The sequence below is a fragment of the Anser brachyrhynchus genome, assembly GCF_964034855.1.
Source record: "Anser brachyrhynchus genome assembly, contig: SCAFFOLD_221, whole genome shotgun sequence".
Lineage (NCBI taxonomy): Eukaryota > Metazoa > Chordata > Aves > Anseriformes > Anatidae > Anser > Anser brachyrhynchus.
Window position 1 is genome coordinate 98,663 of NW_027663764.1, and position 24,726 is coordinate 123,388.

General features: G+C 46.0%; 1 long non-coding RNA gene and 1 pseudogene across 2 annotated transcripts; both read right to left on the reverse strand.

Moving 5' to 3' along the window:
- Positions 1-465: 465 nt before the first annotated feature.
- On the reverse strand, positions 466-11,129 carry LOC308186840 (zinc finger CCCH domain-containing protein 11A-like; annotated as a pseudogene). Its single transcript has 8 exons — positions 9,321-11,129; positions 8,970-9,089; positions 8,064-8,187; positions 7,416-7,619; positions 6,770-6,889; positions 6,191-6,261; positions 3,321-3,608; positions 466-874 (listed from the first exon to the last, which is right to left on the reverse strand). The product of its transcript is annotated as a zinc finger CCCH domain-containing protein 11A-like (transcript).
- A 9,865-nt stretch (positions 11,130-20,994) lies between these two features.
- LOC308186838 lies at positions 20,995-24,136 on the reverse strand. The gene is made up of 2 exons (XR_013944327.1): positions 21,426-24,136; positions 20,995-21,311 (listed from the first exon to the last, which is right to left on the reverse strand). It is a non-coding gene; the product is annotated as an uncharacterized lncRNA (long non-coding RNA).
- Positions 24,137-24,726: the final 590 nt, after the last annotated feature.

Genomic DNA, 24,726 nt, shown 5'->3' on the forward strand with positions numbered 1-24,726 from the left:
ATCATCTGAAAAGATTACAGTCAAAACAATGGCATACACAAATAAAAGTCAAGAGTTGACATAGTAACTCCGGGATTTGGGTATCAACTGTCCGAGAAATCAGAACACCCAGGCTTCACAATGTGCCCAACATCGAGCTGTGCCAAGGGGGGGCGGAAGGAAGAAGCTTTCCGTTTAAGCCTTCAGAGCATCGCTCCATCACTACGTCAATTCACAGCCACCACAGCGTGCCGATGGACATCTTTCTGTGCCAAAAGAAACAAGTGCTTTGTCCTCTTGATATCAAAGGTAGCCACCTATAGTTACGGAACCATGCACAAGACCTTAACTCTGACCAGCAGGGAAACTTAGGACAACTGAGTGCAGATCCTGCCAATTTCTACCAGTTCCAACTGTGCTTTAAGTCTCATTGCAAAGCCTCAGTTAGAAAAAGGATCACCTCGGGGTATCCAACAAGAAGAAGAGTTGTTTTTTTTTTGTTTTTTTTGTTTTTTTTTAATATACCATAGGACTATGCAGTTCAATCATCAATCATCTTGGAAAGCTCAAGGAGGAGGTCATCCTCATCCTTCCCTGGGTCCAAGTCGAGCTCGGCTTCCAGTATGCCGTCTGAGAGTTCCCAAAGTAGCGTCTCTAAATCCTCGTCTACAGATACGGGCGCGTTGCCTGTGGAACTCAGCCGGCGTGTCCTTGCTTCTTCTAGCTGGGAAGAAGCTGAAGTCGAGCTTGAGAACTCCATTGGCTCCACAGATTCTGCCTGGCTTCCAAGATGTGCTTCAGGTCTTGGCAGAGCAAGGAAGAGAACAATCAGTATATGCCATTTCTTAACGGGAAATCCCTTTTCTGCAAACCGGCTCTTAAAACCGTAGCCAACCCCTCCTGCACTTCAATCTTACCCAGGGATTGTTATTCAATTAACCCAGGGCGACATTTAGAGCCCAATATATTAGCAGGTACATTTTTCAGTTTGGGGGTTTCTCTGTGAAGCCAGAGCACCTGGAGTCTAGCAAAGATGGTTCAATTGTTGTAGCAAGAGGCACTTTGCCACCTTGCTTAATTTTCCTGTAAAAATGTTAAGAAGTCTCCATCTGCAAATATCTGTTTGCTAAGTTAGTCATTTTTCCCACGGCACACTCAGCAGAGTTTGCTCCCCACTACAGGAAGCTGATCTGCAGCCATCACTTCCCTCTGCTCTCCCTGCACTCTTGTCACCTTGTATGTTTGTTCGGGTGGCATTCTTGAGGACCAAAAGGCAGAGGACACTACTCATCATTTATCACCTCACGAGGAAGTAGGAGAACTTCACCTCATCCTCATTTAGGTATTCAGACAGAGCAAGAAGTCACTGGAAAGCTGTACCGACTTGCAGCATTTAAAGAAAGTAAGTCTAATTAAGCATTCCTGCTAGCTGCTAGAAAGTCATTTCACGTGACTTATTCCTCTGATGGATTTGGGCTTTAATTATCTCAGAACCCTCCTTTTTTCCCCACGTGTGACAGAACTTATGTTTCACTGGGGATATACACCGATTGAGAAAAAGAACAAGTTGTGGTCATCACCTGTTTTGGGGATTTTCTTCAAGTCTGGTGGCTGGGACGTGCTCCAGCGTGGCTGGAACAGCCTAGAAAGCAGCAAAACAGCATTTAGGACTCATGGGTAAAAGATTCCTTACTAGCTTTTTCCTCCATGCTGCTTCTCCTCTGGCATTGCGGAGCCTTAGCCAAAATACAAAACCAAGGTGCTCCTGAAGAAAGTTAATATTCACTTGGAGGTTACTAATGATCTTGTGTCTTTTAAGAACACAGCATTAATGGACAAAATCCTCCACACCAGAGAAATCACAGAATCACAGAGGACTAAGTAAATAGTGCCATTAATCTAATAAATATGGAAGGGTACTACAAGAATTCTGTAGGCAGCTACTGGATTTAAAAGGAAACAGAAAGCCTGTAGAACTTTTGAGTTTTCCATCTTTTCTCCTAGAGGAGGGTGTAAATTTTACAAGGGATCCATTTCTGCATTAGCCCCTGTCCTTACCATAGCTGCTTTTTTGGCTGGAGGTCCCATTGTGTCAGCGTCAGAGGCAGTCCGTGGCTTCACAGCTGCTACAGCAGAGGGAAAACTGCCAGGTGCCTTACGTTTCAGTGCCTTCTTCTTGGGGGAAGCGACTTTCCCATCCCAAGGCTTCGCAAACATGTTAAAGTTGGCTAGAGTAAAAGGAAGAGAGAACTGATACAGTCTTGCTCTGCCTCATGAAAAATCCACGTTCTCTTCCTCATTTCCACGGCCCGTCTACACAGTTAACTGTATTTGGCCAGCAGAATTACACTGCCATTGCCTGGATTCTCAGCAATATCTTCCACATAGTAAACTCCGTCTACCAACAATCCATACAAAGGAACAAAGGAACTGAATAGCTACAGTAAATCATAATCCAGGACGAGGGAAACTCAGACACAGAGCGATCCCAAGTGCAAGCAATACTCTAAGACGTTGTATGAAGTCTAGTAAGATTCACAAATGTTGACAGCTTTTGTATTTAAAGTCTTGCTCCCTCTAGGAAAGGAAAAGCAGCAGGTATAGTAAGACAAGAGAGTGTATGCAACTGTTGTACCAGCTTCCTCTCCCCTGCAGTGATGTCCCACAAAATCTATTAAGTTGTTCTACAAAATCCAAATTTGTAGAGTCATATTCTAGTCTCCCATTCCTGACCTAACATCTGGCTGGCAGGAGAAGAAACGAAAGAAAGCTGGGTACTTGTTTTCTTTGTGTGTTTATTTCCTCGTGTCCCATGAGACAGAGAGAAAGGCTACAATGTGCAGTGCATGCAGCCTTTAAGCCCTCCTTATCTCCCTCACACAATCTCATTTTACAAAGTTGATATAATCTTAACAACGAGGCCTTTGATCCTCTGTCATTTTTGACAGAAACTGGCCCCCCACATTAAGACGCTGAAGCATGCTTTACAAACACATACACGTGTCAAGTTAAGCAACACATGCCAAAGAGGAAGGTGAACTTGAACTCAACGCAGGGAGGACTTCATACCATAAACAGATGGCAGAAAAAAACAGAATACCAAAATTAGACTAAAAAGCCCCTCAATGTGTTAATTTTCTAGTGGGAAATACAGAATACCATCACGTAATTAACGAAAACAGACATGGTTGCATGTTCTGGCCCTTCTTTGCCTTTGAACTTTGCAGCCTTAAACTCTTTTATCCTCTGCATTGAAGGAAAAAGCAAAGCAGATCCTGAGCAAACGGAACTTGCTCAATATGGGAAGCACCTCACCGGGGCAGGTATTAAAGCATCTTATTACCTGATAGCTTTGTGTTCCATAACGATTTCTGCCCGGCTGGGGCAGGTCCAGGTTGTGCTGGGGGAGCTGGCACATTTTCTCCACTCTGCTGCATCCGCAGAGCTTTCTCGCGCTTTATTTCTTCCAGGGTTTTAACACGCACTTCTCCTTCTGGCTTGGCTTTACCTGCCGGCTCCTTCGACTGCACTTTGCTGGGCCCGGAAAGAGTGAGCACGCTCTGCTTCTTGGGCTCACCCTCAATTTTTGCCCCTGCGCTGGGATCTTTGGTTTTACCATGCCATTCAGCCTGGGTTTTGGCTTGACATTCTCGTCTCTGAAGAGCTCTCTCACGACGGATTTCCTCCAGTGTTTTCACATGGACCTCTCCCTTTGGCTTAGCAGCCTTCCCTGTCATCATCAAGAAATGAGAAGCGCCAACATTTAAAGAGAGTCCAACAATAGTTTAAGTCTCCAAAATTTGTCACAGTACTAAGGAAAACTAAGCCTGAGTGTTCCCAATAACGCATCTTAGGACAATAGCCTAACATTCTCCTCCTCCTCTGAGCCACTTGTTGTATTTTGAAGACCAGCCCTATCCAGAGAGAGTTGCTACACAGAAATGCTAGTTTACTTGATTACTTTTTCAGACTGCATTTCAAATTCCTGCTCCTGGCAGTGGCTCTATTCTAATTGTATATGATGGTTCACAGAAGCAGCTTAAAACCTTGGCAAGGCACAAGCGGAAAATAAACACACACCTAGAGCCAGATTTCTGATAGTGGCTGTCAGAAGAGCTTCAGCACTCGAGCAAGAGGAATCAGTTCTTTGTTTTCATTTGAATTCCTTTTTAGGGCTGTATGAAAACGGTCTAAGTTCACGGAAAGGAAGAAGGAGAAAGTATATTTAATAGCCAGTTGTTACCTTTCGCAGTACTAGTCCGTTGAGAAGGTAATCCTAGCCTCTCCTTCACAGACTTGGGAACTTGAACTGCAAAACAGAAAAAGACCAAATTAGGGAGGCTGCATAAACGTCAACTTTGTGTTCACATTCAAAAACAAGGCAGGAAAGGTAACTTTGAATCCCGGTGATTAAGACCTCAGCCAACATGCAAAAAGAAACATCGCAGGAAAAGGACAAACAGAAAGCCTAACTACAAAACCCGTGAATCACATCCAGATGCCTGTTTAGTAGCTGTACCTCTCTTTGGTGCTTTGTCAGCATTTCCCGGAACCTCCACCTTCTTCCCCAGCCTTTCAGCAAGGCTGCGCTTCACCGGAAGGGCGCTTACATCAGCTTCAGACAGAGAAAACAAGGAATATTTTAAGAACATTTCTTTGCAGGAAGATTTGAGAACAGTCAACCACAAGCTTCTATTTTTCAAGCATATTTTCATAAAATTGCCTTTCAGCTGCTAAATGGTTTTTTTGCCATTTCTGCAGTCAACACAGATCTCCACTGCAATGCATTTTCCTCTCATACGTCAAAAATACTCTTCAATGCAGTCATATAGAGAAGGCGGCACCTAAATAACAGCTCATAAAAAGTTCTTACCCACGGAGGCTTTCCGTTTTCCTTGTTTCTCAGCAAGATCTAGTCGAACCACAGGTTCCTCCCCTAAAACAAAAGTAAAATTTTTCTATTTCATAGAAACCAGTAGCCAATAGAAATAGTATACTGTTAGCCCATGTCCAAAAAAAAACCAGCAAGGTACTGTTTTGACAGCTAAACCACACAAACTCATATTTCAACTATAATTAACTTAGAAAAAGTATCCATAGTCTCAGTGTTTGCCTCAAATTCCAGCTGAATGTAGTCGAGAATGAATCTGAGTCTGCTTGACAGCTATACTTTGTGCAGAACAGAGCTGCATAAGCAAGCAGAATATTATTAGGTACAAATGCTGAGAAATATTCCTTTCTAAGGTGAATGTCTATGAGTAGAAGTACTTCTTCACTTCTTTCCCTTTCAAAGGAATTTGCACAACTCTAAACAATATAATTTATACACAGACTCCTATCGCACTACTGTCCACACGTGCCACTGTCAGCCTCTTTAAAGCTTCAGAAATTGCTTCTTACATAGCACTGTCCTCTAGAGCTCTTTCTTCTCGTTACTCTCCTGTTTTTCAGTTATCCCCCTATTTGCATACTGACACATTTTTTTCTTTCTCCTGCTACTGCACTTAACCTGAGCACCAAAGCTTTCCAGTACAACCAGGGACTTTCAGCATAAAAGCATGTTTTGAACAGAAGGCGGCAGCACCAGGAGGCTAACAGGGGTGAATTGCCTTCCTTCTTGCTTAACCTTCCAGTTTAGGAGTAATGAAATCAAAACAAAAGCATGAATTATTACCTTCCTCTGTAGACAGTGTCACAGTTCTCACCACTGTCCGGACATTTTCCTTTTCCGGAGCAGGAAAAATCATAGAATCGACGGGAGGAAGAGAAGATCTTGAAGGACCTTCTGCTCAGAGCAAGCAAAACATAAGGAAGTTTACCAAACAGAAAAAACTATCACGAAGAACAAAAAACTTTAATTATTCATTACTGTCAAACATACAGTGACCAGAGCATGCAAATAAGAGAGGTGACTAGTTTGCCTCTGGTTGCCCTTGGAATTCCCATCTAGAATACCAGCTGGCTGAGAATCAGGTTGCTCGATGCCCCCAGCTAAACATGGAAGTCTATCCCTCAAGCAGCTCCCAGCCACCATCACCTGCCATTCTGAAGCCAATCAAATTTCACTTCTTTGGCAAAATAGTTGGATTCACCAAAGCATAGCCAGCTACCCGGTATTACTGGAAGAGGTTTTTTTTGAAAGAAAAATCATCACACAGGATGAAGGTGAACCGGGTAAGGAAGCAGGGAATATTAACTCACCACCGTGCCTCTTAGTTTTTTCCTTCATTTTCTGCAATTTGATTTCTTCAAGTGTTTTTATTCCAAAATTCAGACCGTCCTCTGAAAACAGAAAACAGTTAATGAGACTAAGGCTTAGAGGCACTCACTGAGGACCACAGATCCTCAGGCTTCTTAGTGCTCAGGAACTTTCAGAAGTATTTAGAATAAAGCCTGTCAACACTCCTCACAAGTGAAACAACCATAGAATCAATGGCATTTTGCCCCTCCTTTCACCCTTCAGGGTAAAAACTGTAGTTTTAATTTTAATCCATTTACGTGATATTAGATCCCTCTATCGTTAGATATGGCTTTCAACAGTGGTTGCCAGGCTGCACGTGCAGCCATTTAAACTCCATGCTGTGACCCTGTTTTGTTCTCCAAAAGGAAAGAAAAGCAGTTCAACTTTCTGACCCAATGGGCACATGATGGTATCAGGGAGAAATGAGATCATGGAAATAACCGAGTCCATTCAGCACCCCTACATTCTGTTGTGTTTTTACGCCACATTGCTTTTGAGTTAATTGTCAAGTTATCCTGCCGATTTATCCTACTACAGGTGCTGGAATACCTTGTTTAGCAGTAGTAGCACTGGCTTTCCGAGTGGAAATCATCCGTAATCCATTTTGGCCTTCCTCAGCTGGTTGCTGGACGGGAGTTTTAGTTTCTTCTCCTTCCGCAGAAAGCTGGTCTGAAGGGGAAAAATCTATTCAGTTATGCATAGGCCAGATTGTTCGTGATTATGTAGCTCATGCAATGACACTTCAGTCCATGGTTCCTATAAAAAAGTTGGTTTTTTTTTGTTTTTTTTTTTTTTTTAATACAGCTACACTGACCTGATGAACTCGTAAGTAGACTACCCTAGGACAAAACATCTAGGACTCTAGATTCTCTCTGCAGCTTTAACTACTACACGACATATTACTCTTCAGACAAAAAAAAAGGAATTTCCTTCCTAGTTTCACATAGAGCTTTACACAACAGACCAGCTAAAGCCAAGAGTGGTTCTAAGCTTTCCTCCAACATTTCAGGTTCTGTCCACTGACTGCCAGACAAAGCCACCAGTGACCTGAGCGGACTGCCTGCCCTATCGCTAGTCAGACCTCAGGTCATCTGTGATTTATACATTCATTTACAGCACAAATTCCTTCCAAGAACCAAAGACTTACACAATCATTTACAGCACAAATTCCTTCCAGGAACCAAACCATGCTCACCATCATCATCTTCATCATCATCTGCAGCATTGATTACAACTGGAGGGTGTGTAGGGCTTGGGACATTTTCCGAGTTTTCCACTTTCATCACCCGCCTTAGCTATGGAGAGGGATTGGACTGGACAGAAAGTTTGTTTTGCTGCAGTGACATCTGAGCCACTTTCAAATCATCGTCCGCGGACTCAGGCGGACTTGGCAGTGTAGCTAGAGGAAGAGGAGGATCATCAGTAATATGGCAGTTTAAAACTTTGACCACAATGCACGAAGATGGTAGCTAAGGCAGATAACCTGCACAGGCAATGAATGCAGCATCTCCTTTTGCCCATCCCGCCACTGTTTACACCGTGAACAATGACTTGCCTTCAAACAACAACACATCTCCCTGCCACCCAGCAGAAGACGAAACAACAGAAAGCAAACTGCAAGGCAAATATCACACAAAGCAGAGAGAAGCTGAGCATGAAAGCAGAAAACAAATACCAGCAGTACAGCAGCAGTACACTCGGTTTAGCTGACCACCTAGGACTGCAGACCTTTTCCTGCACTCACAAATGAACGGTTACCTGATGTCTCCTACACTATTGGCACCCACTAAGTAATATGCAAAATTAATTCTTCAATACTTAAAGAAAAAGGACCTAAACTCACTCTTGCTTGGTGGTAAGAAGACGCCATCGATGTAACGTCCCTTTGCGTGATGAAAAGCACAGTTGGCTTTCTGACAGCCTACTGGCTGCTTCTCCCAGTAGCAGGGAATCTCAGCGCGCTTTTTCTGAAGACAGAAAGAAAGACAAGCTCGTGATAACATGCACCTAAGGTTTGCAAAGAGATGCACAGTTCCAGGTCACGACAGCGATAGGGCTGTCACAATACAGTGCTGAAACATCATTCCAAAGGTCAGTTTATCACGGAAGTATAGTATTTCCGGGCATATTCACAAAGTTTGCAGAAGCTGTAACCACTATGCACGTTTAGCCTTGTCATCATTCAGTTTGAGAAGACAGGCACTCTCAGACATCAGTTTAGGGTGGGTTAAACTAATACACCCAGGATTATACTAGGATTATTCAGAGGGAAAAAGAACATCTTAAATTGCCTACGTTAACTCTATCCAGAACTACTTCTCGGAGACATCGTTCTTCTGCACCTTTAACTTTCCCCACTGCTTCCTAGCCCAGGCAGCTAGAACAGCATTATCTGAAGGACTCCGGGACACAAGAGACCTGATAGATCATTATCAAGCCTGCTCTCAGGAGGCTAGTACAGCCTGTTTATTACCCCCCTGCTCCAGCAGGTTTTAGCAGTCTAGTTAGCGGTTATTCTGCATCTGTTGAGAAAATACTGTCGGCGTCTAATAAAAGAAAATCTTGCTAAGACATACCTAAGGCATTGATTTTATTTCCCTCTCCTTCCTCCCACCCCCTCCCCTGCTAACAGAAACCAGTGTAATTCCAAAGCAAAGGACTCTGTCCTGCAAAAGCACAATCAGCACACCTACAGCACTGAAAAATGCTTTTGTTGATTTATTTTGAGAACACATCTTTAGGCACTCACATCGATTTCCATGTGTCTGAATCGGCAGACATTCCTGAAACAACGACCCTCCTGCCACAGCGTGCAGACTGTCTCGTTCCCCAGAGCAGCTTCACAGTGGCGGAAGGAACAGTTGTCTCCCTGTAACCAAAAGGAAACCAACAAGGAAAATATAGTACAGCCTCAAAAACGTCCATGCTACTGCCTCAGGTTGCTACGATTGAATTCAGAATCTATCTGGTTATCACGTTAACCAAAGACCAGTGTGCCTCCTCCTCCTACTCTACCCCTTCCTGAAAAAAAAGAAAAAAAAAAAAAAAAAACAACAACAAAAAAACAAAGCAAAGCAAAGCAAAAGAAACCCAGCCATACCTTGGTACAGGTAGAATAGAAATAGAAGTAGCAATCGTCTCCTTGTTTAGACATGCCGACAAGTTCTGATAACAAGCTCGGGTTCTCTCCACAGGGACTTCCTCTGCTCTTGGAGAGAGCTGTCTTCACCCTTGCTTGGGCTGAAAGTCTTCCACTGGCTTGTGATCAGTGAAATCTTCTTTTTAAAAGTAACCCTAAACAAAGTACCAACAAGTGAAAAATAATGAGTAACAAGCATTTTTCCAGCTTTCTTCTGTTCATCAAATTAGTCTCTTGAGGAGAGCAATGCCTTGAAATCAGCTGTTACGGGAACTAACACAATATTAAACTAAAGTTCTGTAAAGCTGCCAGGAGCTTTGTCAGCAAGTGTTCTCTTCCACGTCCTCAATAATATGCCTTGGAGCACATCCGGAAGCCTGAAAAGGGAGTCACTTCTTCAAAAACCACCTGATCATACATGCAAGGCAATGATCAACTATGGCTACGAGTAACTTCTACAGAACGCAGTATGACGCATTAAATAGCACGTTCCAGTCACTGTGGGTCTTCGAGTTCACCTACCTGGACAACCTCAGCAAAGTTATCGATCTTCAAAGACTTCCAGTTAACTTCTCCTGGAGGCCGAACCAACACTGAATCCGTGAATTAATGATAAAGGGGTAGGAAGAATTTGCCTCCTCACTTTGCCAAGGGAGCCTCTCATCCACAATTCAAACATAGGATGTGCTTTTAAACAGCTTATAACTAATGGAGGAAGCAAGTCCATCTGAACACTCTCTCAGACTGGAGACAGCCAGGGTTAGTTAGCTCTTCAAAAAATAAAAACCAAAAAAAAAAACACCACAAAACAAAACAAAAACAAAAAAACCCAGTGCATTTAGAGATGAACTCGTGATTCAAAGTGGCTGCAAAAATGAGGCTCCATCTTCCACAGCCAGAAAATTTGACTTTTTTTTTTTTTTTTTTTAATTCAAAATTCAGTATGTTCCAATCTCTGGTCTTCAAGATTTCTTCACCTATTAAGAAAACACTAAAACCTTTCCCCGTCTTTATTACCTGTACAGCAAAAAACACACCAGTGCACAGAAATACACAAATGTGCATACGCATACACACATATGTGTTTAGACACACACACGAGGAGTGAGTGATAGAAAGTTAGCGAGAGCGACAGTGGAAATCAGAAGTTTTGCCTTTTTGACACAGAGAGCGCGTAAAAACTCTCTCATTTTGAGGGAACTAGAAAAAAATGGAGGATCTACCAAATATTTTGATGAGTATGCCTTCGAGGCCAATGCTTTATACCATGAGTGATCTGGGGGCCAGCACACAAATATGCATACATATGTATCACACAGTATCACGGATTTCTAGGTTGGAAGAGACCTCAAGATCATCGAGTCCAACCTCCGACCTAACACTAAGTACTCCACTAAACCATATCGCTAAGCTCTACATCTAAACGTCTTTTAAAGACCTCCAGGGATGGTGACTCCACCACCTCCCTGGGCAGCCCGTTCCAATGCTTAATAACCCTTTCGGTAAAGAAGTACTTCCTAACATCCAACCTAAAACTCCCCTGTCGCAACTTTCGCCCATTCCCCCTCGTCCTGTCACCAGGCACGTAGGAGAACAGACCAACCCCCACCTCTTTACAGCCTCCTTTAAGGTAACTGTAGAGAGCGATAAGGTCGCCCCTGAGCCTCCTCTTCTCCAGGCTGAACAAGCCCAGCTCCCTCAGCCGCTCCTCGTAAGACTTGTTCTCCAGACCCCTCACCAGCTTGGTCGCCCTTCTCTGGACTCGCTCGAGCACGTCCATGTCCTTCCTGTAGCGAGGGGCCCAAAACTGAACACAGTACTCAAGGTGCGGCCTCACCAGAGCCGAGTACAGGGGGACAATCACTTCCCTAGACCTGCTGGCCACACTGCTTCTTATACAGGCCAGGATGCTGTTGGCCTTCTTGGCCACCTGGGCACACTGCTGGCTCATATTCAGCCGACTGTCAACCAACACTCCCAGGTCCTTCTCGGCCAGGCAGCTTTCCAGCCACTCATCTCCCAGCCTGTAGCTCTGCTTGGGGTTGTTGCGCCCCAGGTGCAGGACCCGGCACTTGGCCTTGTTGATCTTCATACAGTTGACCTCAGCCCATCGCTCCAGCCTATCCAGATCAAATATGTACATGCATACAGGATAAACATATCTATACACACAAGCGTGCACAGTATATGTCGTATGGTATCCATATCGAGAACAACTCGTAGCCCTGATCAGACACGTAGAGTTGCAATCAATTAACAGCAGGAAGACAGCAGATCAAGGATACAGCAAGCTTTGAGAGGCAGGGCAATGCTCACTTTGCCAGTGGCATGGCTGCATGATACCAAGAATTTTGAATTAGTTTGATTTTTTGGAAGCAATTTGTTTTCTTTCTGCGCTGTAGCAAATACCACAGGTTTGCCATCACGTGCTGTTCCCTAATCCATATATCCATCATCATCCATTGCTGCAAGATCATGAAAGGTTAGAAAAGATGACTTAGGTCCAATTTAACAGCCAATGATTTTTCAATGACCAGAGCTGCAACAGATTTTATTTAGCCACAAGCAGGTTTTTTTTTTCTGATGTGAAGTCAGATATTTTGATTTTTTTTTAAGACACTAAATGTCATAAAACCTGCAACCAGACCAGATAAAGTTCAAATTAGAGTGATTCTGAAGCCTTTCATTAAAATGCTGCACATTTCTGTGCAAATTATTTCTGACTCTTCTGGACAAAAGCGGATGAAATAGTTCTTACAAATTAATAATAAAAGGTTGGAACCTTTTACTCACACAAACACTAGTGAATTTTCCAGGAAGTATTATTTTGGCAGGGAATTTTCCCAAATCTAAAGTAAAGAGGGGAAAAGTTGGGTTCCCGTATTAGTTGTTGGTTTTGACTGCTTGACAAAGGGAATAAAAACAGTAGTTAAGTGCAAGGTTTCCTTCTCTTCTTTAGTATTGAGAGGAATCGTCACTTCTGACCTTTAGCACCTTCAGAAACACACTTAGTGCCATGCAGATTCCTCTGCATCTACTTCTAAAAATTACTGGTGCTCCTTAGCATGGAAGTTGGACTTGAAATCTTTCCCAGACTGAGCTCTTTTGAATGCCCAAGGAGCTCATCATTTTGCTTGTTGCCTTCCATTTTCCTGAACAGACCCAGAACGCTGTTCAGGATATGAATGGATCTGGTCTAAGGAATGGGAAGAAAGCAAAAACCAAGGATACCTCACAGCCCTAAATGCCATAAAAAGCAGTCTCATTTTAAAAAAGATCTCCAAAGCTTTTTTTTTTTTTTTTTCTCCTTGTTGTGACCCTGCTTTTTAATCACCCAGCATCAGCCTTGCTGCAAAACAGTCTCCGCTGATTTACCTGCTTGTTAAAGCACCCCACAGGCTGCAAGTGTTGTGTGCTAGGTGTCAAATTATATTTAACGGTGCATAGGTAAACCATTCATCTTCCCATGGTCAAAGCACAGAAGAGCCTCCTGCTAACACAGCTCATCCTTGCTGTAACTGCTTTTAAACCTATTTGTTGGTAAGAAAAGAGCTCAGTACACCACCTTCACAGGGCAAAAATTCACATGGAAGAGCAGAAAAACCCAGAAGTGCTTCCTGAACTTCACGTTACCAACAGCACCATCGGATTTAGATCCTTGCCTGGCATCCAGGATGCACGGCCTGCAAGCACTGCTGCGATGTGGAAGTGCCAAGGCAGGTTTTTGGCCTGCCCTAAAACACTTTTTTTTTTTTTTCTTTTACAAACAATACAAAGAGTGTGCCAGGTATGCTGTAATGCCCGTGTGCCAGGTCAATAGAGGATATCCAAACAACAGAGGCGCTTCTCCTAATTTCTGGCGTGAAAACACTTTCACAGCATTCTTTTCACGAAGAAACCCCTCTCTATCTTCTCCAATGCTCCAGGACCTGCTGCAGCTGCAGCGGCTGCGCTGGTACCAGCCGCATCTTTGACAAATCTTTTCAACGGTTCTGCTTTACCTCGGCACAGTTGAGGTCACTCCTCTTCCTCTTCCAGCTGAGGAAGCAGCTTGCGGGCTCTGCCACACGGTCGGTGCAGAAGCGAAAGCTGGGAACACAGCAGTCAAACTCTCACTGCTAACGAAGCCACCAGGGCAGAGGGCTGACACAGACCCGCCAGAGGCGAACCGTACCCGCTCTCCCTCCCGGCTGCGAGGCTCGCCACAGCAGCCCCGACCCGAAGCGCTCACAATGCTTTGCTTGGTGATGTCACCGATGAGTCAGAGTCCCCAGATGAGCATCTGCCTTGCCACTCTTTAATGTTGGTGTTGTTTTTTGGTTGGTTGCTTGCTTGCTTTTGAAACTTATGTAGGTTATGGTAAACCTTCAGGTAAACCACAGATCAATGGGGAAGAAGTCCCACACGAGGGAAGGCCGTGCATTTCTTCCAGGCAATGGCGCATTCTTTAACATGCTGCATTCGACAAAGAAGCTCTCTCCATTTTGCGCAGTGGCAACAGGCACGACTGCAACACACGCACGTGTAGGCAGCACCTGCAGGTCCCAAACCGTTAACCAATTTTTAGATAGCACCAATTTTTTATGTAGTTGCTTTCCCTTCATCCATAACCCCTTTTTTCCTTTCTTTATATCGGGTGGCTCTCCTCCATTGTTCTGTCATTTTACTCCCCAGTGTCTGAGCAGGCACTGGGAATCGTTTCCAGAGGAAGGGTACTGCTGAAGCTACAACATTTACTCTCAGGGAAAAGAGAGTATGTGAAAGAATACATACTTCCTTTCTTTTTCCTGTTGTTTTTTTTTTTAAATCTCTGAAATCAACACTGCGGCCTGGCAGCAAATAACTATGGGAGTAATGATGATTCCTCATCCTCACTGTAACGTTGTAGTTAATGTCATAAAGAAGCAATTTCCCCAGGCAGTGGCCATTTGAGATGGGAAGGGGCAGTAAGAGGAAGTTTTCCTTAGACTAGCTCTTCCCCCAGAACACCTCGCCATCCAGCAACAAATTCAATTCACCTGCTCCGCCTGATCAGTCAAACGCGCGTCCGACTCCAGCACACGTCACAGCGGTGGTTCTGACGTGGTTTGAGAATCACCTATCCGCAGAATATCTCGGGTTTGTACACTCAAATAACGCAGTCTTTTCCAAATAAGGCCCAGAGCTCACACTCCGAGTGCAGCCTAACAGCACCAGAGGGCCGGTAGGCTAAACATTCCCATCCTGGCAACTGGACTGACCCGGGCAACAGTAAGCATCCCTTCTGCACTTTCGTCGTGAACATCAACATAAGGAAACAGAGACCTCCTCGATCCAAGTTTGAAGAAACAAACACAAAGGTCACCCAAGCGGGTTGTTTTCAGCAAACTAACGGAGAAATTAAGGTGACAACCGCGTGCATCCAGAGTTAGTCAGATCCCGAAGGCAGTTCCTTTGGGAAACGCAGGAGCAGCGCGCCAGATGACGGCTACCTTACAGCGCACCCCTCAGAGGCACTGCTACGAAAGGAAGGCAGAAGGTTGGAACTCAAAATAACTCGCAAGGCGCCCGTTAAGGGGGAAGCTTTAATTTCCTGAGCAGAACCTCCCCCCTGAAGGCAGCCCAGGGACTCTTTGCTTCCCTAGGGAGACGGCAGGGACGGGGCAGGGCGGTGGGATGGAGGGACACAGGGCCAGATGGACGGCCAGACGGCCGGATGGATGGACAGACGGACGGCCAGACGGCCCAAAAGGCCTGAGCAAGGGCTGAGGAGCGGGAGGGAAGGGCAGGGCGAGGGGAAGGGGAAGGGCGGCCCTGGGCCTGACAGGGCACCTTGGGCCTAACCCCGGGCAGCAGCTCCCCATCTCACAGGGCCCACGGGGGGCTGCCTGTAACAGGAGATGCGGGCAGGTAAATTTTACAAGCACTGCATCACAAATACCCTGCAACACCTGAACTATTCACTGGGACAGCCTCCTTCCTCACCTCCTGAAAGCTCCAGCTGGCAAACCAAGGACAAAATGAAAGGCAGATGTGGAGGACCTCGTAAGATACTGTTTTGTTCCCTACGTGCCCACTGCTGGTGACACGTAATGCCTCCTGTTCCCAAACGACATCGGCACGTTACATCTTTACTACATGCTGAAAGGAACTCAGCAACTTGAACACAACTTAGAATTACCCATCCCGGCAGCAGGCTGTCCAGCTGAAGCTGCTTTAGCCAATCAAGTGTGTCACGCTGCCCCTCAAAGGTTTCTTCCTGGGAACGTCTGCTGTGACACTCCTGACGTATTACTTCTCGGAATGGCAGAACTGCGCTGGGTAGGCCCCACAGCAAGACTCGTATTTCTGTCCTTCCCTTTCAGGAAAGGATCTCCCACCTTGAATTTATTAATTTTCATGATGATGATACACAAATTGAAGTTTTGAAAAACTGAATGCTGATTAACAGATTTCTAGCACAGCCTGTGCATCAAAATTCATTTCTCTCCATTTAGGTAATCTTAGTTTCTGAGTTACAGTTACAGTCAAAATTTTTCTTCTTCGATTTTTTTCTTTTTCTTTTTTTTTTTTTTTTTTTTTGTGATCAGAAAAACGAGGGGACTGGCTGTCCCAAGTCAGCCGGGGAACTTCTCTTTGGTCGATGCATCAAGCAACTCAGCTCTCTTGGGGAAACTTAAATAGAAAAGACAGATCTCCAAACGGATAAAAAAAATAAATCAAATGATAAAAACCCAACCGACACATCTGATACCCCAGCTTATTGAACAGCACAAGGGTTTAATCTACAGGCTCTGTCCAAAGCAGCAAGAAGTGACAGATTTAATCCAAACCAGTTGCCCGCTCTCACTCTCTGATCTGGAGACGTTATTGGACAAGCATGCATAGCAGTAACACTTGTAAACACTGGGTTACTGCACCACAGCCCCAAATCCCTCACGGGCCCACTAAGATACTTTTACTGACTGATCCACAATAAACACTCCCAAAAAGATTCTCAACAAGCTAAACCCTGTTTAGAAAGAATCTGAGGAACCTGTCACTGCAGCAACAAAGGGCTGCAATTGTATGCAAAATCTCCAACACCCTCCTTAGCACCCTGCTAGCTCAAGGACTGTGTGGGGCTTCCGTGCCCTGAACGAGTCCACCCTGGCCACATAACGCAGATGTAATGGTCAAGAAAGCACATAGCGTTATCGAAACTTATCAGATCCACAGCAAAAAGAAAAGCCCACGCTTCTATATTTCTCCTCCTTCTCCATTCACAGAAGGAAGAGACTGAAAACAGGCAGATTTGTGGTTTACATTTACAGTTAATGTGAAAAATGGCTATTTGTGAAATACATCACGTATTGTTTCAAGCTACAAACAACTCGCTCCCACAAAGGAAAGACTTTTGACCTCAGCATGCAACCCCAGTTACAAATAACTTCCTATCTACCAGTGGGCCGCGTTCCCCTGGCACTCAGTCACTCCGCAGCACGGCAGCCACCTTTGTTCTAAGGATGGCAAATTCTACTTAGAAACGCTCTGTAGAAGAGTGATGTTGTCCCCTTTTAACACGATCCAGCCTGCAGCAAAGAGAAGGGAAAGAGGGGATTAGAGAGAGCCCAGAACCTGAGAATAATCTCGTGTTTTCAGAAAGTGTTTTGTGTGGTTGAGCAGGGTTTTGCCCATCATGCAGAGTGCAGGCCGCCTGGTATTACACGTTTCAAAGACCAGAACTGGTCTCAGGCAGGGACAGATTCTCCTTCATCCAGCAAAATCAGCAGCTCAAAAATCATCAGGGACAGAGATGTAGCCAGGAATTGCTCACTGAACTTCAACAGCAAGGCTCGTCACACGGTTGGTACGTCTCAGTGCTGCTACCTAGAAGGCTCACCCGGGCAGGTTTCAGACCGCGCGTCACTCGGGTTGCACAGACACACGACACACCCAGCTGTTTCCTTGATTTTGCCTTGGAGTGAATCTCCTCTGCGTCGTCCAGTGCCAAATTCACGTACTCGTCAAAGCCCTAGAAATCGGCAACAGTGGCAATTAGTTCAGCAACAACACGAACCATCGTCAGCTGTGCTGACCCAGGCTGGACAACGAAGACTAATTGTTAGAGAAGCACGATTTCTTTTTTCCCTTGGGCTAGTTTTTCTTGACAAGAAAAAATAGGATTGTGAATGAGGGAAAACAAACTAACGATGTAACGTGGGGTCGTGCTGACACTCACGATGATGCAGCCTTCTATCCGCACGTTCACTTGCTCAGCCACACCTGGATCCTCGAGCTCTGCAGAACGAAGGAGGAGAGTAAATTGGAACACAAACACCGCGAGCAGTTTTGTTCTCTCTCGTGTGTTCAGAAATACCCGCTAACCATAGCCGCTAGAGCTCCCAAAAACTCCAAGGAGCAACTCTCAGGGGCAGTTTCAATTAACAGTCTGACATTTTAGAGTCTTATATGACTGGGTGAATACTACACGTTTGCTGAAGGACACGTTTCCAGTCACAAGGGAACACTCCTGCACGCCCGGCTGCACGATCCCACTCCCGTTAACACGAGGGGGAAACGCCGGGCTGCGCAGCAGCTCCTTGTACCCACCAGCACGCCGCACAGCTCTCCATTCCCCACAAACCTGCCCCGAGCAACGGGTGGGAGCCGAAAACTCAGCGAGGGAGATCCCCGGACCCTCCCCGCTCCCCCCACCCCCTCCAAATCCCCATCCCCATCCCCTCCCCGTCCTCTCCCCGCGCTACTCACGCTCTGCAGGTAGCGGAAGATGAGGTTCTGGGGCACTGCGTGAAGGGCTCAGCACGGGGACAAGAGCTCCAGGCCCGGGACAAGGCCTCAAGACAAGGCCTCAAACCCTGCAACGAGGCCCCAGGGCCCCGGGACAAGGCCTCAAGGTCCGGGCCGAGACCCCTGAGGCCCGGGCCGCCCCCCACCCGCTCCCCCGTCGCTCCCCGGCCGCAGGAAGGCTACGATGGGCTGCACCATCACCGTCTGCACCTTCTGGTCCTGCCCGCGGTACGCCATGGCTGCCGCCGCCTCGCTGCTCCCGCCGCCCCTGCTGGGCCGCCTCCGGAAGCCCCTGAGGCCGGGCGGGAGCGCACAAGGGACGCTGGGATGCTGGAGGAGCGTGGGGGGCCGCTCTAGCAGGCCGGGAGGACCGCGTCTCTATGGTCGCAGGCAGGAGTCCCTGCGCCAGCTTTATTGGTGAGCAGCGAGGCTGGGGGGGGGAGGGGGGCAAGACAGCCTTAAATAAAATACAAATATAAAAAGTGTTATAAATGGCTGTTATAAATCCAAATAGGATTACAATCAAAGTTTACAATTTATTAAACGAATAGAGGCAAGCAAGCAGCGCTGGGTGCGCCGGGAGTCTCTGCTCCCCCAGGACGCACACCTGTTACGTAAGGCGGCTGGTTTTGATGCTCCCAGGCTAATACATATTCATTACTACTTCGAGAAGAGGCAGGGTTATTAGAATTGGTTTCCGGAATCCGAAACCCCTCCCAGGGGCGCCTGCGTATCAGTCTCTGGTGGTCTCTCGGGGCTTGCTCGGGCTGAATGCTGGTTGTCTTCCTCCCAGGCTTTTGTCCTTCAATTGTCCTTCATCCCCCCCTTCCTCCTCGTTTGGGAGCCTCTGCGCCGGATTTCAGAAACTCTAGCAACATCCCCTGCAGTAGTCAGCACTTTTCCCTAAAAACCCCTTTGTTCTCTTATCACCTAGACCCGGGCCTCGATGTTAACCCTTCAAATCCCTTAGTGACACGAATTGCTGGACCATTCCTTACAAAAGGAAGGATAAAATATGTAGAGGAGCAATGGCACACGCGAAAGCCCAGCGCCGCGGGCAGAGGCAGCGAAGGTTGACGGCAGAACAGTGCTCGGTTTGAACACGGAGAGGGAAAGCGAGGGGAAGGTGGCCGAAGCCGGCCGCAGTCTCTGAGCTCTCCTCCTCCTGATTGTTTTCTCTCAAAGACATTTCTGTCTGTGTGCGGGCACCCGGAGCCGGCAGAAGTCCCCGTGAAGTCCTTCGGCAGGACGGAGGGCTGCGTGGGCTCCAGTGAGAGAGGGAGTTAGGAGAATCTTATCAAGTAGAGATAGAGCGCTGACGGCATTAAACTAGGATGCTACTTAGTGTCTTTGCTAACTATGGTGCATTGTGCCAATTAACTAAAGCAAGAAGCCTTGGGCCCCTTACCAAGGTCAGTCTCCTAATAAGAGAGCGAGCCTATCTTAAGAAACTGGGAGAAACTGGTCCTGCAGGTGGACAAGAGCCAAGGAGCAACTGAGTCTGTGCAAAGACAAGAGGTCAACTAGCGGTGACGAGGAAGAGTCATCAATCTTCATGCCCACGACCTCCCGTGCTGCCCAGCGCTGAATAAACATACCTACTTTACAATCTCACTGATTGTGGAGTCCGTTTTCCGCAAGTCGCCAGCAGCAGTTTCTTCCGCAGAGGTTTTCCCAGAGCCGCTTCAAAGCTTCCCTCGCGGAGCTGGGGCGTCGCAGGGGGTCATCAAAGCACGCACGTACACACACACACACACACACACACACACACAGGCGTTGTTGTCCAAACAGAAAGTATTTACAACAAATTCGACAAGCGGTTTTTCTCTGCCAGCAGCAAATGCCTGAGGGCCCCTACAGCTTCACAAATCATAGCACAAAGAGCCTAAAGTTCCTCTAAAATTTAGGGAAATAATTCAAAATAGATCTGCTAGGGGAAAACGATCACTGGCGGCAGGGTACACAATACACCCGAGCCTCAGCTCTCCTCCGCAGAGTCAGTGCCCACGCCCAAGTGCGACGCTGATGGCACCCGAACATTTGCTGTAGCAGGCAGCAGAGCCAGCAGCTCAGGGGAGCAATTTTAAAAACCAGGAGGCACTTAAACCAACCCTTAATTGACCCAGTTACTGCAGGAGAGTCCCGACTACTCACCCTGGAGTCCTACTGTCACCAGCAAAAAGCACCAACCAAAGCTTGGGGGAACTTTGGTACAGCACAAGAGAAGGGAGTGGGGGTAGCGTAGCCGTATCGCAGAGCTGCTGCTTTTCACACCATTTTATCATCCCTGATAATTGAAAGTAAGGCCGGGTGGGCTGACCCCACCACCACCACTCCTGGCAGCATGTTTGGTCCACAACGCTAGAATAATTATTCTGCTCCCTCCCGCCCCTACAGCTTCATCATCTGAAAAGATTACAGTCAAAACAATGGCATACACAAATAAAAGTCAAGAGTTGACATAGTAACTCCGGGATTTGGGTATCAACTGTCCGAGAAATCAGAACACCCAGGCTTCACAATGTGCCCAACATCGAGCTGTGCCAAGGGGGGGCGGAAGGAAGAAGCTTTCCGTTTAAGCCTTCAGAGCATCGCTCCATCACTACGTCAATTCACAGCCACCACAGCGTGCCGATGGACATCTTTCTGTGCCAAAAGAAACAAGTGCTTTGTCCTCTTGATATCAAAGGTAGCCACCTATAGTTACGGAACCATGCACAAGACCTTAACTCTGACCAGCAGGGAAACTTAGGACAACTGAGTGCAGATCCTGCCAATTTCTACCAGTTCCAACTGTGCTTTAAGTCTCATTGCAAAGCCTCAGTTAGAAAAAGGATCACCTCGGGGTATCCAACAAGAAGAAGAGTTGTTTTTTTTTTGTTTTTTTTGTTTTTTTTTAATATACCATAGGACTATGCAGTTCAATCATCAATCATCTTGGAAAGCTCAAGGAGGAGGTCATCCTCATCCTTCCCTGGGTCCAAGTCGAGCTCGGCTTCCAGTATGCCGTCTGAGAGTTCCCAAAGTAGCGTCTCTAAATCCTCGTCTACAGATACGGGCGCGTTGCCTGTGGAACTCAGCCGGCGTGTCCTTGCTTCTTCTAGCTGGGAAGAAGCTGAAGTCGAGCTTGAGAACTCCATTGGCTCCACAGATTCTGCCTGGCTTCCAAGATGTGCTTCAGGTCTTGGCAGAGCAAGGAAGAGAACAATCAGTATATGCCATTTCTTAACGGGAAATCCCTTTTCTGCAAACCGGCTCTTAAAACCGTAGCCAACCCCTCCTGCACTTCAATCTTACCCAGGGATTGTTATTCAATTAACCCAGGGCGACATTTAGAGCCCAATATATTAGCAGGTACATTTTTCAGTTTGGGGGTTTCTCTGTGAAGCCAGAGCACCTGGAGTCTAGCAAAGATGGTTCAATTGTTGTAGCAAGAGGCACTTTGCCACCTTGCTTAATTTTCCTGTAAAAATGTTAAGAAGTCTCCATCTGCAAATATCTGTTTGCTAAGTTAGTCATTTTTCCCACGGCACACTCAGCAGAGTTTGCTCCCCACTACAGGAAGCTGATCTGCAGCCATCACTTCCCTCTGCTCTCCCTGCACTCTTGTCACCTTGTATGTTTGTTCGGGTGGCATTCTTGAGGACCAAAAGGCAGAGGACACTACTCATCATTTATCACCTCACGAGGAAGTAGGAGAACTTCACCTCATCCTCATTTAGGTATTCAGACAGAGCAAGAAGTCACTGGAAAGCTGTACCGACTTGCAGCATTTAAAGAAAGTAAGTCTAATTAAGCATTCCTGCTAGCTGCTAGAAAGTCATTTCACGTGACTTATTCCTCTGATGGATTTGGGCTTTAATTATCTCAGAACCCTCCTTTTTTCCCCACGTGTGACAGAACTTATGTTTCACTGGGGATATACACCGATTGAGAAAAAGAACAAGTTGTGGTCATCACCTGTTTTGGGGATTTTCTTCAAGTCTGGTGGCTGGGACGTGCTCCAGCGTGGCTGGAACAGCCTAGAAAGCAGCAAAACAGCATTTAGGACTCATGGGTAAAAGATTCCTTACTAGCTTTTTCCTCCATGCTGCTTCTCCTCTGGCATTGCGGAGCCTTAGCCAAAATACAAAACCAAGGTGCTCCTGAAGAAAGTTAATATTCACTTGGAGGTTACTAATGATCTTGTGTCTTTTAAGAACACAGCATTAATGGACAAAATCCTCCACACCAGAGAAATCACAGAATCACAGAGGACTAAGTAAATAGTGCCATTAATCTAATAAATATGGAAGGGTACTACAAGAATTCTGTAGGCAGCTACTGGATTTAAAAGGAAACAGAAAGCCTGTAGAACTTTTGAGTTTTCCATCTTTTCTCCTAGAGGAGGGTGTAAATTTTACAAGGGATCCATTTCTGCATTAGCCCCTGTCCTTACCATAGCTGCTTTTTTGGCTGGAGGTCCCATTGTGTCAGCGTCAGAGGCAGTCCGTGGCTTCACAGCTGCTACAGCAGAGGGAAAACTGCCAGGTGCCTTACGTTTCAGTGCCTTCTTCTTGGGGGAAGCGACTTTCCCATCCCAAGGCTTCGCAAACATGTTAAAGTTGGCTAGAGTAAAAGGAAGAGAGAACTGATACAGTCTTGCTCTGCCTCATGAAAAATCCACGTTCTCTTCCTCATTTCCACGGCCCGTCTACACAGTTAACTGTATTTGGCCAGCAGAATTACACTGCCATTGCCTGGATTCTCAGCAATATCTTCCACATAGTAAACTCCGTCTACCAACAATCCATACAAAGGAACAAAGGAACTGAATAGCTACAGTAAATCATAATCCAGGACGAGGGAAACTCAGACACAGAGCGATCCCAAGTGCAAGCAATACTCTAAGACGTTGTATGAAGTCTAGTAAGATTCACAAATGTTGACAGCTTTTGTATTTAAAGTCTTGCTCCCTCTAGGAAAGGAAAAGCAGCAGGTATAGTAAGACAAGAGAGTGTATGCAACTGTTGTACCAGCTTCCTCTCCCCTGCAGTGATGTCCCACAAAATCTATTAAGTTGTTCTACAAAATCCAAATTTGTAGAGTCATATTCTAGTCTCCCATTCCTGACCTAACATCTGGCTGGCAGGAGAAGAAACGAAAGAAAGCTCGGTACTTGTTTTCTTTGTGTGTTTATTTCCTCGTGTCCCATGAGACAGAGAGAAAGGCTACAATGTGCAGTGCATGCAGCCTTTAAGCCCTCCTTATCTCCCTCACACAATCTCATTTTACAAAGTTGATATAATCTTAACAACGAGGCCTTTGATCCTCTGTCATTTTTGACAGAAACTGGCCCCCCACATTAAGACGCTGAAGCATGCTTTACAAACACATACACGTGTCAAGTTAAGCAACACATGCCAAAGAGGAAGGTGAACTTGAACTCAACGCAGGGAGGACTTCATACCATAAACAGATGGCAGAAAAAAACAGAATACCAAAATTAGACTAAAAAGCCCCTCAATGTGTTAATTTTCTAGTGGGAAATACAGAATACCATCACGTAATTAACGAAAACAGACATGGTTGCATGTTCTGGCCCTTCTTTGCCTTTGAACTTTGCAGCCTTAAACTCTTTTATCCTCTGCATTGAAGGAAAAAGCAAAGCAGATCCTGAGCAAACGGAACTTGCTCAATATGGGAAGCACCTCACCGGGGCAGGTATTAAAGCATCTTATTACCTGATAGCTTTGTGTTCCATAACGATTTCTGCCCGGCTGGGGCAGGTCCAGGTTGTGCTGGGGGAGCTGGCACATTTTCTCCACTCTGCTGCATCCGCAGAGCTTTCTCGCGCTTTATTTCTTCCAGGGTTTTAACACGCACTTCTCCTTCTGGCTTGGCTTTACCTGCCGGCTCCTTCGACTGCACTTTGCTGGGCCCGGAAAGAGTGAGCACGCTCTGCTTCTTGGGCTCACCCTCAATTTTTGCCCCTGCGCTGGGATCTTTGGTTTTACCATGCCATTCAGCCTGGGTTTTGGCTTGACATTCTCGTCTCTGAAGAGCTCTCTCACGACGGATTTCCTCCAGTGTTTTCACATGGACCTCTCCCTTTGGCTTAGCAGCCTTCCCTGTCATCATCAAGAAATGAGAAGCGCCAACATTTAAAGAGAGTCCAACAATAGTTTAAGTCTCCAAAATTTGTCACAGTACTAAGGAAAACTAAGCCTGAGTGTTCCCAATAACGCATCTTAGGACAATAGCCTAACATTCTCCTCCTCCTCTGAGCCACTTGTTGTATTTTGAAGACCAGCCCTATCCAGAGAGAGTTGCTACACAGAAATGCTAGTTTACTTGATTACTTTTTCAGACTGCATTTCAAATTCCTGCTCCTGGCAGTGGCTCTATTCTAATTGTATATGATGGTTCACAGAAGCAGCTTAAAACCTTGGCAAGGCACAAGCGGAAAATAAACACACACCTAGAGCCAGATTTCTGATAGTGGCTGTCAGAAGAGCTTCAGCACTCGAGCAAGAGGAATCAGTTCTTTGTTTTCATTTGAATTCCTTTTTAGGGCTGTATGAAAACGGTCTAAGTTCACGGAAAGGAAGAAGGAGAA